Below are 16,823 nucleotides of genomic sequence, written 5' to 3'. Positions count from 1 at the left end.
AGCCAGAAATTTCCACAAACCTGCAGCAATCAAATAATTTTCCCTCTCACTCAAATCCAGTCCAGATACCCAGGCACTACCAAACGCAACACTTTTCTCACTGAAAACCCCCTCTGCAGATCACAACAAACACACACAAAGACAAGAGCACAACAGCGTTAAAAGACAGAAATCCTAGACGGCTGTAAAAGTTTTTTCCCAGGTTACTCCTCATTTTATCAGTGCATGACAATATCCAGGAGCTAATTTACAAATTAAGGAAACAAATGGGAGAAACTATTTTTTACTGATATTGAACTTACAGCTCCATTAAATCAATGTATAATTCTGATTTGTGGACAGCGTTGATCAAAAGTGCTGCTGCACGCATGTTGTGACATAGCCTTTATCCCTCTGCTGCCTATAGATGAAGTCAGAAAACCCTTAGTAAAACACAGAATTACATGATGGTGCCACGAATATAAGAGAAACCAGAATGATCTGTCTGGCAAACTATTGTCTGAATACACCCATTAACAAAGGAGCCAGTCAAATATAAACATGAAGACTTACTTTTGCTTTTTTTTCTGTACGAAAGAAAATTTTTCTCCATTATGAACCGAAGCCATCACCAGAGTTATCTGCTCATCATATACACACTCTGCAACTCCTAACATATTCTTTTTGTACTGTATACTGTTTTTGCCAAACGTATTCTCTAAGCTTGCTTCAAAGCATCATATTTCCCCATTACTGCCTGCAGCAAGCATAGTAGTTTTGTCTTGTTTCTGCACTGAATTGTTTTTTGAGTGGCTGACATGAAATATTGCCCAACAGATAGGAAATTCTGGCAGCCACAGATCATAAAGACAACTGCCATTCATCACCTACAGTCTGGAAATAAAAATGTCATCTTCCAACAAACTCGATCCAACCATTTTGGAAACCCATAAATGCATAAAAATATAAGAAATATCCATGTAACATGTTTCTGTCATAATAAACTCTGGTTTTAAGCACATTAGCAAGTATTCTATTTCAATATACACACTACAGGACAGTTTTATGAAGTCAAACATGGAAAATGGATCAGAACAATGTCAGTCATGGTAAACACTTACAGCATTGCAAACTACAACTTGAACTGCCAAACACCTGGTCCTTTTTCCTCAGAAACAGTAGGTAATCATAACCACACTATGTCAACATGAACTAATTATTTTTGAAAGCTTCTTTATTTCCTTGGGGGAATATTTCTATATTTGTGCTTGAAATGCACAAACACATTCATTTTGGTCACCTTTCCAGACTGTAAAATATGGACTTGGTCATGCCAACAACCAAAGGAAGGTCTCAGGAACCTCCCAGTCACCATCCACATGTCTGTGTGTTCCAAAGACAGATAGCAGCAAACGAACATCAGCTTTTTATGTGTGAAATTTAGGTTCTTAATTTCCTCTTGTATTTGTCAGTGATACTCAATACCACCCTCACTCTCATGGATATGCATACAAAACAGATCTAAACTCTGTTGTCTCACCTGTAAAGAGGGAGAGGTCATGGGGAATGTCGAGATAGTTTCATCCTGTATGTTTTTATCACATGACGACACGGAAACAGCAAGAAGCTACACATCTCACTATTATGTCATCCTCCAGAGGAACACTTACCAGTTTTACATTTCAGTATTAGCAAGTAGCACTAAACGAATTACCCTCCAGGTAATTCGGACTGCAGTGATGGGCAAGAGCCATTCTATTGCCAAAACAGTCCCGATTAAATATGCCTCTGAAAGGCCTTCAAACATAGTATTTACCCAAGCAAAAGCAGTGTCCAGCAGTGACAGAAAGTGTTTTTAAGGAATCACAACTCCTTATAATAACAATAATCAGGAATCATGTCAGTCCATGGATTATACTTCTGAATGCTTCAAGTTCTCACTTAAAAACTTCACTCAAGAACAGATGTGTTACTAAAATCACTCAGCAGTAAGTTGGACTGAAATAATATAAGCTCGTCAAAACTTTCAAAGCCAGAAAGTCTCAACTGGTAGAAGGTTTGGCAAAACACCTCAGCCATACAAACTACCAAAAATACCTGTCTTACCTCCCCTCTGCTTTTTAAACAGCTGCCTCAATTTCAAACCCAACTCAAACCAATTATCTGTAGCTTAAAAGTCCATAATGACCAAGTCTTGGATGAAAAATAGTCTTCTCATGCTTGAGCATGAACAACGTGAGGTTAACCGTGCTTTTCTGGCACTTCCAGCAGGACCAAAGCTCACCTGAGAGGGAGACAACATTTTCCTGAGTTTTCACAGGCAGCATGGGCCATCACAAACCACCTCCTACACTGGGTGCAAAGAAGATGTCATCTTTATCCCAGATCTCTAACAAGTAAGTGGCAAACTTATTTTGTTAAGAATTCAAAAAAAACCCATAAGATGTCACCTGGCACATGCTCTCAACCAAGGAAAGAGCGAAGGAAACAAAAAATGACAGGCCAAAACAGAGTCAGGTTGATTAGGGTATTATAGAAAATAAGGCATAACATAGACTATAAGAAGTGACAGAACAGATTTAGAAATACGGGACTAGGTTCAGAGCCCTGGTAGCAGTCAAGGGGCTGGAAGCTCTGTTCAGTGAAACAGAGGTAGCTGAGCCTGTGCCATTGAGGAACACCAAGGTGGTGATCATGGGAATTAGCAAAGATGTAGGAAGAGGAAATCATGCCTGACCAACTGGACAGCCTTCTACAATGAAATTACTAGTTCAGTGGATGATAGGAAAGCAGTGGACACTGTCTCCCATAACATCCTCATACACAAATGGATGGAGTACAGGCCACATACGTGTAAAGTGAAATGGACAGAAAACTGTCAAAAATGCCAGGCTCAAAGGGTTGTGATCAATGACACAAAGTCCAGCTGCAGGAGAGTCACCACTGGTGTGCTCCAGGAGTCAATGCCAAGTTGTTCAATATCTTCATTAATGATCTGGATGAGGGGACTGAACTCACCCTCAGCACGTCTCCCGACGATACAAAATGTGAGGAGTGGCTGACAGACCAGACAGGCATGCTGCTGTTCAGAAGGACCTCAACAGGCTGAGGAAATGGGCCAACAGGAACCTCATGAAGTTCAAAAGGAAATGCCAAGTTGTGCCCCTGGGGAGGTACAACTCCATGCACCAGTACAGTCTGCGGACTGCTTGGCTAGGAGGCAGCTTAGGCACCAAGTTGACATGAGCCAGTAACACACCCTGGCAGCAAATAAGGCCAACAGCATTCTGAGCTGCATTAGGAGAAATAATACCAGCAGGTCAAGGCTGGTGATCCTCCCTCTCTCTTCAGCACTAGTGAGACTCCTCTGGAATGCCAGGTCCCATTCTGGGTCCCCAACACAAGACAGACATGGACATACTGGAGTGAGCCCAAGAAAGGGCCATGAAGATGACTAAGGGACTAGAGTATCTTCACACAGGGAAAGGCTGAGAGAGCTGGGACTGTTCAGCCAGGAGAAAGGAAGGCTCAGGGAGATCTTACTGATGAGGGTGTGGAGAAGACTAAGCGGTGTCCAGCAAAAGAAGGAGATGCAACAGGCAGAAACAGAAACAGAAAAAATTCCACTTAAACATATATATACACATATACACACACAGGTGCCATACACACACACACACACACAACCACTGAGGTGAGGGTGATCAAACACTGGAACTATTTGTCCTTGGAGATGCTCAACTGGACATGGTCCTGAGCAACCTGCTGCAGCTGACCCCTGCTCCAAGCAGAAGAGTTGGACTAGATGGCCTCCAACGGTGCCTTCCAGCCTCAGCAATTCTGTGACTGATTCGAGCCAAAGAAACACCTTAGGTGGCAGCTTGCTTTCACCCAGACATGACAGCCTTCCAACATAATTAACAAGGCCAAGTGCTGGGTGCTGCACTTGGGTCACAACAACCCCATGCAATACTACAGGCTTGGGGAGGAGTGGCTGGAGAGCAGCCCAGCTGAAAAGGACCTGGGGGTGCTGGTTGACAGCCGGCTGAACATGAGCCAGCAGTGTGCCCAGGTGGCCAAGAAGGCAAACAGCATCCTGGCCTGTATCAGAAACAGCATGGCCAGCAGGTCTAGGGAAGTGACTGTGCCCCTGGACTCGGCACTAGTGAAGCTGCACCTTGGATCCTGTGTTCAGTGTTGGACCCCTCACTACAAGAAGGATGTTGAGGTGCTTGATTGTGTCCAGAGAAGGGCAAAGAAGCTGGTGAGGGGGCTGGAGAACAAGTCTTGTGAGGAACGGCTAAGGGAACTGGGGTTGTTCAGTCTGGAGAAGAGGAGGCTGAGGGGAGACCTCATCGCGCTCTACAACTACCTGAAAGGGGGTTGTGGTGAAGTGGGTATTGGTCTCTTCTCCCAAGTAACTAGCAATAGAATGAGAGGAAACGACCTCAGGTTGCGTCAGGGGAGGTTTAGAATGGATATTAGGAAAAATTTCTTTACTGAGAGAGTGGTCAAACAGTGGAACAGGGTGCTCAGGGAAATGGCAGAGTCACCACTGGAAGTGCAGACGCGGCACTTCGGGACATGGTTTAGTGGGCATGGCAGTGTTGGGTTGACAGTTGGACTTGATGATCTTGAAGGTCTTTTCCAACCTTAATGAGTCTTTGATTCTAATTAGAGAACTTCCCAGATGATGCTTTTTGAAAGTTTTGACACATTTTCAGGGGCAGGGGATTGATTAAATCAACAGTGCTAAGTAAAAAAATATTGACTGGACATGTTTGGGGAAAAGGTGGTTGTAGCAGGCTTTATGGGAGTGGTCTTTGGCTTTTGAGCAAGATGAAAATTTTACTACAGAAACAATAAAACAGACCAAACCTGTGAAAGCCAGTCAGCCCCATCAACAGCTACAGACTACGTTATTCCCCCCGGCACAGAAGAAAAATGTCTTAACAACACTGCCTCTTTGACAAAACAGCTCCCGCTGTCAGCCAACATAGCAACGCTGCCTGCGCGAGGCATTCAGTCGCTGCTGGCACAGGTAGGTTCTGCACTTCTCCAAAACTTATACAACTGGCTCTTCTGCCAATCACATCCCAGTGTCAAAGCAGAAGGCAATCCTCCTGATAAGCATGACACCCATCTTCACTGATTTTAGACAAAGGAAGTCTTCAGCTACACAGTCTTTCTGAAGTTGCCTATTATGGGTAACTAAGGCCATCAGGGAGCCCTACAAAAAAAACCAAACATAAGTAAATCAAGGAAAAGAGTGGAAAATATACTGAAATTCTAGCATGCCTGTGTCTTCAGCAGAAATAACCAAGTGTCAGACCTCATTCAGCAAAGAGTACAATTTCACATTCTTGGTACTTTGTTTAGGATATTACAATACTGTCAGAATCCATTGACCTTTCTGTAGTAGCCAGAAAAAGATACAAACCAGATATAAAATAAATCCCATTAAAAACACACTTAATAGCTTACAAAATTAAAAAAAAAATTCTTCATGGGATAACTGATATCCTTGCATATAACTCTCAAGCTATTCAGGAAGCCTTGCTGAAACTTGCAGCAGACCTGGAGGGGCAGAGTCCAACATCAAGCAGCAAGAGGAGCTTGAGTTGTGTGCCATGCTTCATAAAGGTCTCCTTAGGCAGGTTTTAGGTCAGTTCAGATTAAAAGTCATTTATTGGAACATGAACCCTGGAAAGTTGTGTGGCCTCCAGAAGTATCTTGCCAGCAGGACTGCAGTTACGCTAGAAACAGATTTTGCTTTTCCAATTTATCATAACAGATAGTTGCTAGATGCCCAAAGCAAACTTCATTAGTATTGTTATTTCCACTTCTTCATCTATCACAAAAAAACAAAGTTTAGTCTCCTATAAAACTAAGATAACATTTTTGTTATTATGTATGAATACATAAACAGAACTACAAAGGTAGAAGAAAAGGTAGAAAGGACAGAAGAAACACTCTTATCCTTTTAACTGTCATAATTTTCCTCACATTTATCTCTAAATCAGGTGTTGGACTGAAGGAGAAAGCTCCTTCCAATCGCTTTCCCGAGAAACTTTCCTACAGTTTGAGAGATACAAGAGTTCCAGCTGTTTTAACAGTAATACCATAGTATACATTTGGCCACTGAAGACAGCTCTTAACACAGAAAATATAGTTGAGATGTTTAAATACTGGACAATGAAAACACCTCCATAAGTGTTAAACATAAGTAGTAGTTATAAGAATGGGGATTTTTTTTCCACTTCAACACCACATAATTCCCTGTTACCCTGACTGACCCGAGTCACTGATAACAACCATATGCTCAAATAAAGAGACCTGGTGGACTCCCCATTTCTAGCCCCTACTTCCAAAACTGCATGAGTTTTGTCCTACAAAGCTCAAATCCTGTCTTACCAGGATGGTAAGACACACACACAAGGTGAGCACCAGGGTTTGGCAACCAAAGACAAATCCCTCCTGGCCAAGAGCCTCCGCTGCTCTCAGCCAGGCTCCTCCTTCTGCACTCTGCATCTGCTCCAGTGATTCACTCTCCTGTTTACACAATGACCCACAATGACAATAATAACAAGTTCCTCGAAGATCAAAGGAGTCTTTTGGGGTATAGATGTGGATTTGGTCTTCCTCACACTAAGTAGGGAAGTGCCTCACATTTCCCACTGCTGGGGAAACCACTCTGACCACTGGTCTTGTGCCAAAAGGTACCTCCTTTGCTTTCACACCCCAGTAGCCATCAGCATGAGAAGCAGCCTATGGACGGAGCTTTGAACAGACGGAACCACTGTGTTTCCTTCTTTTCTTCTCACAGTGCCCAAGACAGCTACGCCACTAATGGAAAGTAGGAAACCTGCAAAGATGTACTTCCAAGACATCTTAACCCAGGGATGCTGTGATCCCATCCTCTCTTCTCCATGCGTTCACACGGTCCCTTCCCCCTGCTCTGCATGTAAATTGGTTCTTATTTATACTATTGCTGAATCAGATAAAGAGAAAACAGCCTGAGAGAAAACTATTTAGTGCCAACTTTCTGCAAGTTAATCTCCCTGAGATGGCTCACTGCAGGGTCAGAGGTGCAGGACTGCACCAAAACCAACTCAGATCAATATCTACATCTTTGTTACTGTCCAGATCAGGAGTACTGCTTCTCAGTGAAGCTCCACACCATCCTCATTTATCATGCTTCAGTTCGCCATGTGGAGCAGTTTCACTGAAACTAAATCAACAAATATGCAGCCCAGGAACACTATAAATGCATGCTAATCTTCAATAAGCATTAAGTCCATGGGATGAGACTAGAACTAGAATGATATGAAAGTGTCCAAAACATGCAATATGAATGTCAGGTCCCTAACACCAGCAGCTTCCCCCCTATAGATCCACTCGTCTTGCCACCCCTCACCACTTGCTGCTTTGCACATAGCTGAAATCTGCATTGAAGCCATATCCTAACGTAATGCCTAAACAATATGAGACCACTGGCTTCCAGTCAACTCTGATGGTAGGGATGTAGTTCCAAGCTATTAAGAAGTTGAACACAGAAATAGTATATTTAACTAACGGAAACCATGCAGTCTTCACATATTTTACAGTATAGCTCACCACAGCCTTCAATAAATCAATAGGTTTAAGTGAAGCTATACAGAAGAGCAGAAACTTAACTGAGCTGCGCCATGCGGAGCCATCACATTCATGGTCCACATGGAGAACAGTTGCATCATGAGGATGACCGAAAGCGTTAAAGCGTCACTAGTAAGATGTTCTACCTTCGTAACAGCTCAAAAGGAGGTCGGGCACCTCCTGTATGGCCTCAGAAATAGCAATGACGGATCCCAGAGACATTTCTACCTGTGCCTACTCCCAAGTGAGCCATACCAGTCGTGCCAGCTCCAGTCCTGATAAACAGTTCTCTATTGAAGCAGTCCTGTTGCTTCCTGCTCCTAAAGCTTTGATCCCCCACATGCCAGCCAAGCAAACTTCTGCTTCCACAAGGAAGGGATGGGGCAGAGGAGGCACTCTGCAGTTTAAATTAATGCCAATCTCATATATTCAAATATTGACTTAAGGTCTTAGTTTAAGCAAAGTACCCTGAGCCATCAGGATTCTTTCATTAGTTTATAATAAAACAACATAATGCCAGTGGAACGGAAAGATTTTCATGCCATTCTATCTACATTTTCTTTTAAGCATATACAATTAACCCCCAATTTGCTGCAAGCTGATTATTCCAGTAGTGGATCATTTCAAAGACAGAGAACCTAAATCTGTAGAATTTATTAGTTCAGGTACTGGGCAAAGATTGCTTTCAAGCAATAAAGACACCTTAAATACAAATATGCACTGGTGGACTCAAGCTGATTCTATATAAAACCAGCTCAGCTGTGTCCACCCAAAATCTGAGAGCACGACGAACACTCTGCTGCCACCCAGCAGTGACTCAGTTTGGATCCAGGATTTGCCCCATTTGAAGCAACAGCCTTCACACTCACTCCAACACATCCCACGTCTCAGAAGGCTCATTAGGTTCAATGCAGCATTGCATGACCTATGGCAAGTGGCCACCACGCTGCAGAGTCAGGCCAAATTCCCAACAAGCCCTCTTTCCACTTCCCCAGCATCAGAGCTGATCAGACAGAGCACCATCCCTGCCTGAGCTGCCATTCACGCAGCACTGTGCCGGGGCAGCTCAGTCTTCCAGTCCCAGGTCCTCTTCCTCTATCACATTAAAAAAAAAATTCTTTTTAGAAGGGAGTTTAAAAATCAAAGTCTTTCTAATCAAAGACCATAGCACTGGTTATCAAGAAAATATATCATGCTTCTGGAATACAGTGTATCTTTTCTACCACAAGTCACCACCAAAAAGGTGCTGGATATACGTCATGGTTTACAAGATCAGTTAGAAACTTAATGAGTCCTCTAGAGTGCTTACAGTAAGGGTATTTTATACTGTTATGAAGACAGCTTTTAGAAAAAAAAAGCCAGAATAAACACACATCGGGGCGGGGGGAAAAACCCAACACACAAAAAAACCCCACACACAGCAACAAAACAACTGTCAAACATATTGTTTAAGTCTCTCAATATCCAATATCACATTTGGGCCTTTGCTTGCACAAACTTTAGCATCAGCAGCCCAGCTACTGCCAGCTTCCCATTTTGATTAAATATTATGAGCTTTAAGGGGAAAAAAATCATCATTGGAAGAAGGGAAGGAATAAACTGGAATAAAAGGTAGTTCTGTTATTTTCATGAAGTATCATGTTCAACTGCATTTTACACTTTCTAATGATAATGGGGACCTTATTGCAGCCTTTCAGTGTATAAAGGGGGCTTATAAGAAAGATGGAGAGAGACTTTTTACCAAAGTCTGTAGTGGCAGGACAAGGGGCAAAGGTTTTAAACTGAAAAAGGGTAGATTTAGACTAGATATAAGAAAGTAATTCTTTACCATGAGGGTGCTGAGACACTGGCACAGGTTGCCCAGAGAAGTGGTGGATGCACCATCCCTGGAAACATTCCAGGTCAGGCTGCACAGGGCTCTGAGTAACCTGATCTAGTGAAAGATGCCCCAGCTCACGGCAGGAGGGTTGGGCTGCATGATCTTTAAAAGATTTTTATGTCTGAATAATAGAATGGTTTGGGTTGGAAGGGACCTTTAATGAGATTTTACTTAGGTGTTAAATAAACCATACAAATCAAAGAACACACCAGTAACTGACTTTAGCATGTACTTCCAGAGGCATCCTGTGGCTTTCACAAACTTATGATCCACAAGATCTGTCAGATCCCTCATTAAAGTTTCTCACACTTCTGATTTTACACCTACAGCTGACAGGTAACCTTGCACAAGTTGGCCAAACTGAAATTAATTTCAGCCACTGAACACTTCTCCCAAAAAATACTTTCCTTCTGCTATTCCACTGACATCCCAATCATGAACTCTCAGACAGCAAGATGCCCAACCAGCCGCTGTCGCTGCCAAAGCCATCAATAAGGTTATTTGAGTAAATTTTTGCTTTTTTCTTCTTTTTACCTTCCATTCTGCAGTGTCTGCTATTTTTCCTTACTCCATTTATACTTTGCCCTATGCTGCATGATCCCATTCTAGCACAACCATTTTCTGCCTAGAGAAATAATCCTTCTACAGCAATGGCTTTCCTAAAAAAAGGAAAAAAAAAAAAAATAGCAGTCTACCCATGAGACAGTCAAAAGCCAGGAGCCTTGGTTCTGTCAGCACAGAACTGGTCCATCTGGAAGCTGCCTTGAATCCGCCTGGCATTTTTAGATCGGGCAAGTCAGTGGTGCATTCTGCAAGAAATGACTCACCAGACATTTTTAATAAAAGATTATGTCTAATTTTACAGCCCAGTAAGAATGGCTGAAGTAACTGGGAAAATGAACAATTGAAAATTGTAAAAAATGTACTCTTTTCCTCTCAAACTATTTCAAGTAATGAGAAACTCATTGCATCCTAACAGCAACCATCTCAAACACCAGCTTCTTGAGCTGGCTCCAGTACAATTAGCAAGATACTTTGTGAAGAAAATTAAACAGTATAGCAGAAATCCTGCCCAGCAGCCTGCCCTAAAGCATTAAACATGCAAACCACATATGCCTCATTTTCCTACTCAAGGCTCCCATAATTTTCTGGAGTGCATTCTAGTGCTTACCACTGTGTATGATAGAACACACTTAAAAAAAAATAAAAGTTTGCCAATTTCCACTTTCCTGAAGCAAATCATTCCCACACATACCCTCCTAATTGTACAACTGTATCCTGTAGATAAGTCATCATTACCAGCCAGCTGCAAAAAAAAAAAAGCATTTTAATTATACATTCCTCACTGCCAGTACATTAAACCAACTCTAGAAGAAGCATCCAATCATGTCTTCTCCAATATTATCAGAAATGCTTGTCCTAAACTCAGTCACAAACTTACTAAATGCTAAAATTCTAGATTTGTTTTTACTCCCTTGCTTCTGTGAGCAGGAACTGACAGATTCCTCCCTTCATAGCAAGAGAAGACATGAAATAGGAAGTATTAGAGTAAAATCTCTGTCACCTACAGGTATTTAATACTACCGTGTGAGGACAGAAGAGGTCAAAATGTTTCACCTGGGAAGTTATATGAAGCAGAGAGTGATGTTTTGTGCTACTTGCCATTTTCTTCAGTTTGAGTAGAGCTCACTGCAAGAAACCAGACTGGAAATGAGAGGTGACACCTGCAGGAAAGGTAGCAAATGTCTTCACAAGCAAAGGTGAAAAAGTGCTATTAATTTAATATGCAGAGAAAACAAGGGATCTTAGAGGGCACAGGGTAATGTACTTTTAAAAAGCACACCACATTTTCATAAGTCATGATTCAGACACTGTTCCTTATATAGATTTACGCCTCTTCCTCTGTTCCTTCCCTTAAGTTAATTTTATAGCATCTATTTGGCAAAACATTTAAGGTGAGTTGCAAAATACCAAATTACAAAAGCTGCTATAACAAAGCCATGCCAAAAAGCTCTGAAGAACAAAAGATCATACCTCATCTAGATTTAGTTCAAATCCAAAGCACCAAATAAGCAGTAAAAGCACCACAGGATCGACACCATAATTACAGATTCTTCCCTTAAAACCTCCACTAGATAATTAGCTCACAAAAACACATTTGAAGCTGAAGACTCTGTTGCTTATCTTAGTTAGAATTCTTTGTAAAAAGTCATCCCTCTCCCCTTCCCCCAAAAAAAAAAAAAAAAAAATCTGTATTTGAATTTTATAAAAGTTTCCTTCCTTCAATATCAGGACTGCATGTTACTACAAAAGCTTCAGCTCCTCCTGCAGATTTTTTTTTAGAATTCTTCTAGCCCAAAAGGACAGCATGATCATAACTCCAGGTTATGAATTCATGAGTTACAAAAACAAGAAAGTCTCTGAAAGCCTTTTGGATTTAAGCCAAAAGAAAACTCCTTTCACGCTCTAAAAAAAATGCAAAAATGCTTTGATAGATGGCCTACAGTTTGGTACATATCTCCTTCAGAATGACAATTTGTATATCTGCAAACATGGCAAGAGTCTGGCTTTGAAATAAATTTATGGAAACTTAAAAGCATCATTCGGAGCCTGTACAGAGTGTTCCCTTCATCTTTAAAAACAGGCATGATGCAACAGTCTGAATGGTCCCAGATTGGGATCTTGCAAAACCACAAAATATGCTCAGCATTAAAACAGGGACATATGTTCCTATCTGACTTCATGCTGTCAGGACAGTCCCTACTAATTATGTCATTAATAAAGTTAATTTATTTTTTAGTGTGGACATTTTAGTCAATACTAAAATTGAACCGTTGATTGAAAAGCACAGAGAAAAATCCTTATGCAATGGGTTTTTACAAAAGCCAGTCAAAACCGCAAACGCTCAAGGGCACCCTACAGTCTCAATCAGATAGTTTTAAAGGAGATAAAATTGCTTTACTAGCTCAATTATGTTCTAAAAGTTAGGAGATCAAGTCCTTTAAATATCCATTTGTAACTTGAATTTAGAAGGATTTATGCATATCTTATTAAGACTATGACTTAAACCTGCATGGCTCGCCATACTTCCAATCACAGAAAAACAAGGTCTGAAAGGACCTTTGGAGGTCACTAACTCCAAATGGTCAGAGCAAGGCTAACCTCAAAGTCAAATCAGGTCACTCACGGCATTGTCCAGCTAAATTTTGAAATCCTTCAAAGAACGGAGATAAAACTGCCACCCCAGATGCCTTTTCTGGTGCTCAATTCTCATAGTAACTTTTCTCCATTATATTTGATAGAAATGATTGAATATATAACTTAGTTGTCCTAACTTGCAGCCCTTGATTTTTGTTTTTTCACTGTGCCTCCGAGACAAGTATAGCTTTCTCTTCTCCAGGCTAGACCAGCTTCTTGCACACTATATGCACTAGCCTCCTAGCCACACTCAACTCTCCTGTTTGTTGGCATCTCCCTTGCATTTGAGGGGAAAGAGGAGCAAAACTGGACACAATATTTTAGAGACAGCCTCACGAGTACCAGGTAATGGGGAACAACCACTCCCCATGACCTGCTAGCTACTATCCTGCTCGTGCTACCCAGTAGACAGCAAGGCTGTTCCCTGCTAGGTACTGCATTATGCATTTGTCTTTCTGGAACCGCAGGAGGCTCCTGCTGGCCCATTCCCCCAGTACTGCAGCACATCAACCATTCCTGTCTCATTCACCATGGGGTTTGTTGGGGTTTTTTTTGGTACCTGAACATAATCTTGAGCACTTTAAAGAAACCAGGCTCACATGAGCATCCCTATCAGCCTATCCTCCCACTTTACTCTTGATAATTCTTCCCTTGTACACCCATTTGGTTGAAACATGCCAGAAGAGTAGTATCTTAAAAATAAAAGCTTCCCCCCCTCGAGTCAGCACTGAAGCACCCAAATCACAGTCCTCCCTGAAGAAAAGACTTCAGGACTGCAGCAACACTCCTCTTTTAACCTGATGGTCGGCTAATCACCAAATATGCAGCTTGGAAGCAGCTACAGCATATGCAGTGTCTTGCACAGCTAATTGATAGTAACGCAGAATGATTGGTATTTGAGGAATCTGGGGAGGGAGCAGAGGCATTACGGGAGGTTATGATCTTAAAGGTCTTTTCCAACTTTAATGATTCTGTTATGAAAAGCTGTCTGGGGCACGGGATACCAGTCGCTATGGTCAGAAGACAGCACACCCAAACACAAATTCACGGAAAGCTAACCCTCACCTCCACCGTTCTCAACACATATGCTTGAAGTAGTAGTTTGGATTTCAGAAACACAAAAGGAAATCCTTTTGACTGTCCGCACATATTTCACAACTACCAGGCACAACCTTGGTGACCCAACTACACACAAAATAAAGTAAAATCAAGGGGAGAGAAAAATCAGCAGCAACCCCAGCTTTTTAAAAAACATAGGTCAGGTTTTACTACTTCAATCGTTGCTCAGAACTGCAAAAGCATGATACAGCAGCGCACGGCAAGATCCAGCAACTCCGTCTTGATAGGGAATCGGCGTGCTCTTCTTGCTGCATGGAGGTGGCAGGCTGTGTCTTATTCTACTGACAGCAGATCTCATGTTTCATAAACAGCTTTATTTCATCTGCTATTCATCAAGCCTGAGGCTTCCTGTTACTAGTTATCTACCAGGGCAGGTTTTCTTCTACTACCTACATGTTAGAAGTCATTTACATTACAATCCATCTATATATTTTATGATTCTCTCTCAGTAAGGATGCAGCATTAGGATTGAAAGAACAGTCTTCCCACAAAATAAGCATCTAGTAAGAAGATGAACACATGAAAATTAGAGAAAGCAATTTTATGCACTCTCAGTTGTGCTTTTACTTGAGAACAACCACACTGTTAATGCACATACTGCCCTACAGCACATAGAGCTACCAGACATGCCTTCAAGGTCTCCTCAAGCTGCAAAGGGTTTTATCTTAGACAGCTTTCATTTCCCTGCTTCCCTGCATCACATCCTTACACAGATATTGGTATGCAGTAAAAGCAAATCCTGTTACACTTAGGCTTCTCGTAATGTGAAAACGTAAAGCAATGTTTTTAACTATGGTCTTAACTTCACAGACAAACTCCTTCCCTGTGCTGAAGAACAACATATATTTTCAGTACCACACATAGTTTGAATCAGGCAAACGAAGCACTGTATTTGATTTTCAAGAGCAAAAGAGCAGTTTATAATCATCGAATATTTTGGGTTGGAAGGGACCTCCAAAGGTCATCTAGTCCAACCCCCCTGCAACGAGCAGGGACGTCTTCAACTACATCAGGTTGCTCAGAAGCCGGTCCAACCTGACCTGGAATGTTGCCAGGGATGGGGCATCTACCACCTCTCTGGGCAACCTGGGCCAGGGTTTCACCATCCTCACTGTAAAAAATTTCTGCCTTAGAGCTAGTCTAAATCTGCCTTCTTTTAGTTTAAAACCATTACCCCTTGTCCTATCACAAGAGGCCCTGCTAAAAAGTCTGTCCCCATCTTTCTTCTAAGCCCCCTTAAAGCACTAAGATGCTGCAATAAGGTCTCCCCAGAGACCTTATTTATGTTTATGCATAAACATAAGCATATAGTTTATGCTTCAGAAAAGGACTATATTCTGCTGTTTGCAATTTGAAAAATCTGATGTCTCCTTATCTACCATACCCATGATAGTAAGGGATTAACATATTTGCTTTTGTCCTTATGTCTACAAAAGACTTACTCCCCTCAGTGCTTCCACTGCCCCCATTTCAGAACGGCATCTCATTTTACCTGGCTTCAGAACAGCACTAACTCAGATGAACACAAAAAGCAGCACTGTTTGGGACAGTAAGGTTTCAAACAAACAGCCCATGGCCCACTCTTCAGGTAGTCATACAAAACTGCTGTCACTCCCAGAAAACTTGCAAATCTAGCTAGATTTGTAAAATTTTGTACTAAAAACTCTGCACAAAAGAATATTCTTAACCACTTAGGAAACCAAACAGATGGGTTCTGCTTTTCAGGAACAGTTGCTCTAGTCATTTACGGAGAATACAGTTTCTTACACCTAAACAAACAATCTGATGACGAAGGAATGACCCTGCCTGCTCTTTCCCTACTCATTCCCACACCGCCGCCTCTTCCCTTGTGCTGGTCTCAGTTGCGCTGCTCCAGGGTGTGCCGGCTTAGTTTGCTGCCAAATAAGCCAGCTGGTTCTCTTCCAGCAGGATTCAACCCTGGACTGTGTCTTGAACTAGATCATCCCATGGACACATGATCACTACATCTGCCAAAAGGGAAGATTAAAGAACGCACCGATACCGGCATCATCCAGGGGATTGACCGTATCAAGAAGTCATGGATCTAGCACTTCCCTTGGCAATTTGTAGTTAATATCTTCCCTGACAGAAACATCCAGATGTTAAAATGAGTGCAAACAGCAGTATAATCTACCTTAAGTTTTAGGCAGGCTTTTTCTAGTTAATCTTGCATTTATTGACTTATGACAGTACTAAATAAGCCAAACTCCATAAAAGCATTTAGGTGATGAGAACATTAAAGTCCAGCTCAACTGCAGAAAATCAAGATATAGAGGGACAGAGGCGTATCTTTTTACATAGTGCTTGGTCGTCTTCTCAAAACATACACATTACTGAGGACAACCAAAACCAAAATCCACAGAAATACAAAAAGCACCTCAAGAACAAATTCTAGCTGTTAGGAACTATTTTCTCTTTAAAGGCATTATTAAACCAATTAAAAAAAAAAAAAAAGCAAGTTCAAGACACAGTTTAAAAAGGACACTTGCCTGGCTTAAAACAGACGGAGGATGACAAGGAGTTTAAAAAAGCATTTCAAAGATCAGGAACAAGAAAGCTGTGAAATAATCATGACAGCTGGATCATGAACACTTAGGGAGAGCAATTAGTATAGACACTCAGAAGAAGCTTATGAAATTTCAGTTTGGATCTAGTGCAAAGTAACTCCAGGCTAAAATGGAAAAGGAGAAACACTCTCCATTCCCTGGCTTATGAAATACACTTCCATCCACTCTCTTGCACTGCAGCTAGAGTATGGCCATTCAGCTTGCTGATACGATGGCAAACCTGGCACAAGAGTTTCTTCCACACCAGCCAACTCTCCAGCTCACACTGCGGACTCCCAGCCACTAGAGCTATGGCAAGCCAGGGAGAGGCATCGCAAACCTCTGCCCCTTTTTGGCAGCAGCCTAAAGTTATCTCTGCTGAAGCACAGTGGGAAACTGCACCCACAGGATGACTTCAGAGGAGAGATTACATGCAAAGCAGCCTT

General features: G+C 41.9%; 1 protein-coding gene across 1 annotated transcript in view; it reads right to left on the bottom strand.

The window, feature by feature from the left end:
* The window catches only part of CD2AP (CD2 associated protein), a gene marked incomplete at its 5' end in the record, with an annotated part of 86,105 nt that overhangs the window by 62,273 nt on the left and 7,009 nt on the right, over positions 1–16,823 (bottom strand). The gene's annotated exons all lie outside the window — the stretch shown is intronic.

The sequence above is a fragment of the Phaethon aethereus genome (genome assembly GCF_964289735.1).
Source record: "Phaethon aethereus genome assembly, chromosome: 3".
In the NCBI taxonomy this organism is placed as follows: Eukaryota; Metazoa; Chordata; class Aves; order Phaethontiformes; family Phaethontidae; genus Phaethon; species Phaethon aethereus.
Note: the sequence above shows the minus strand (reverse complement) of the source record. Positions and strands in the feature narration are given on the sequence as shown.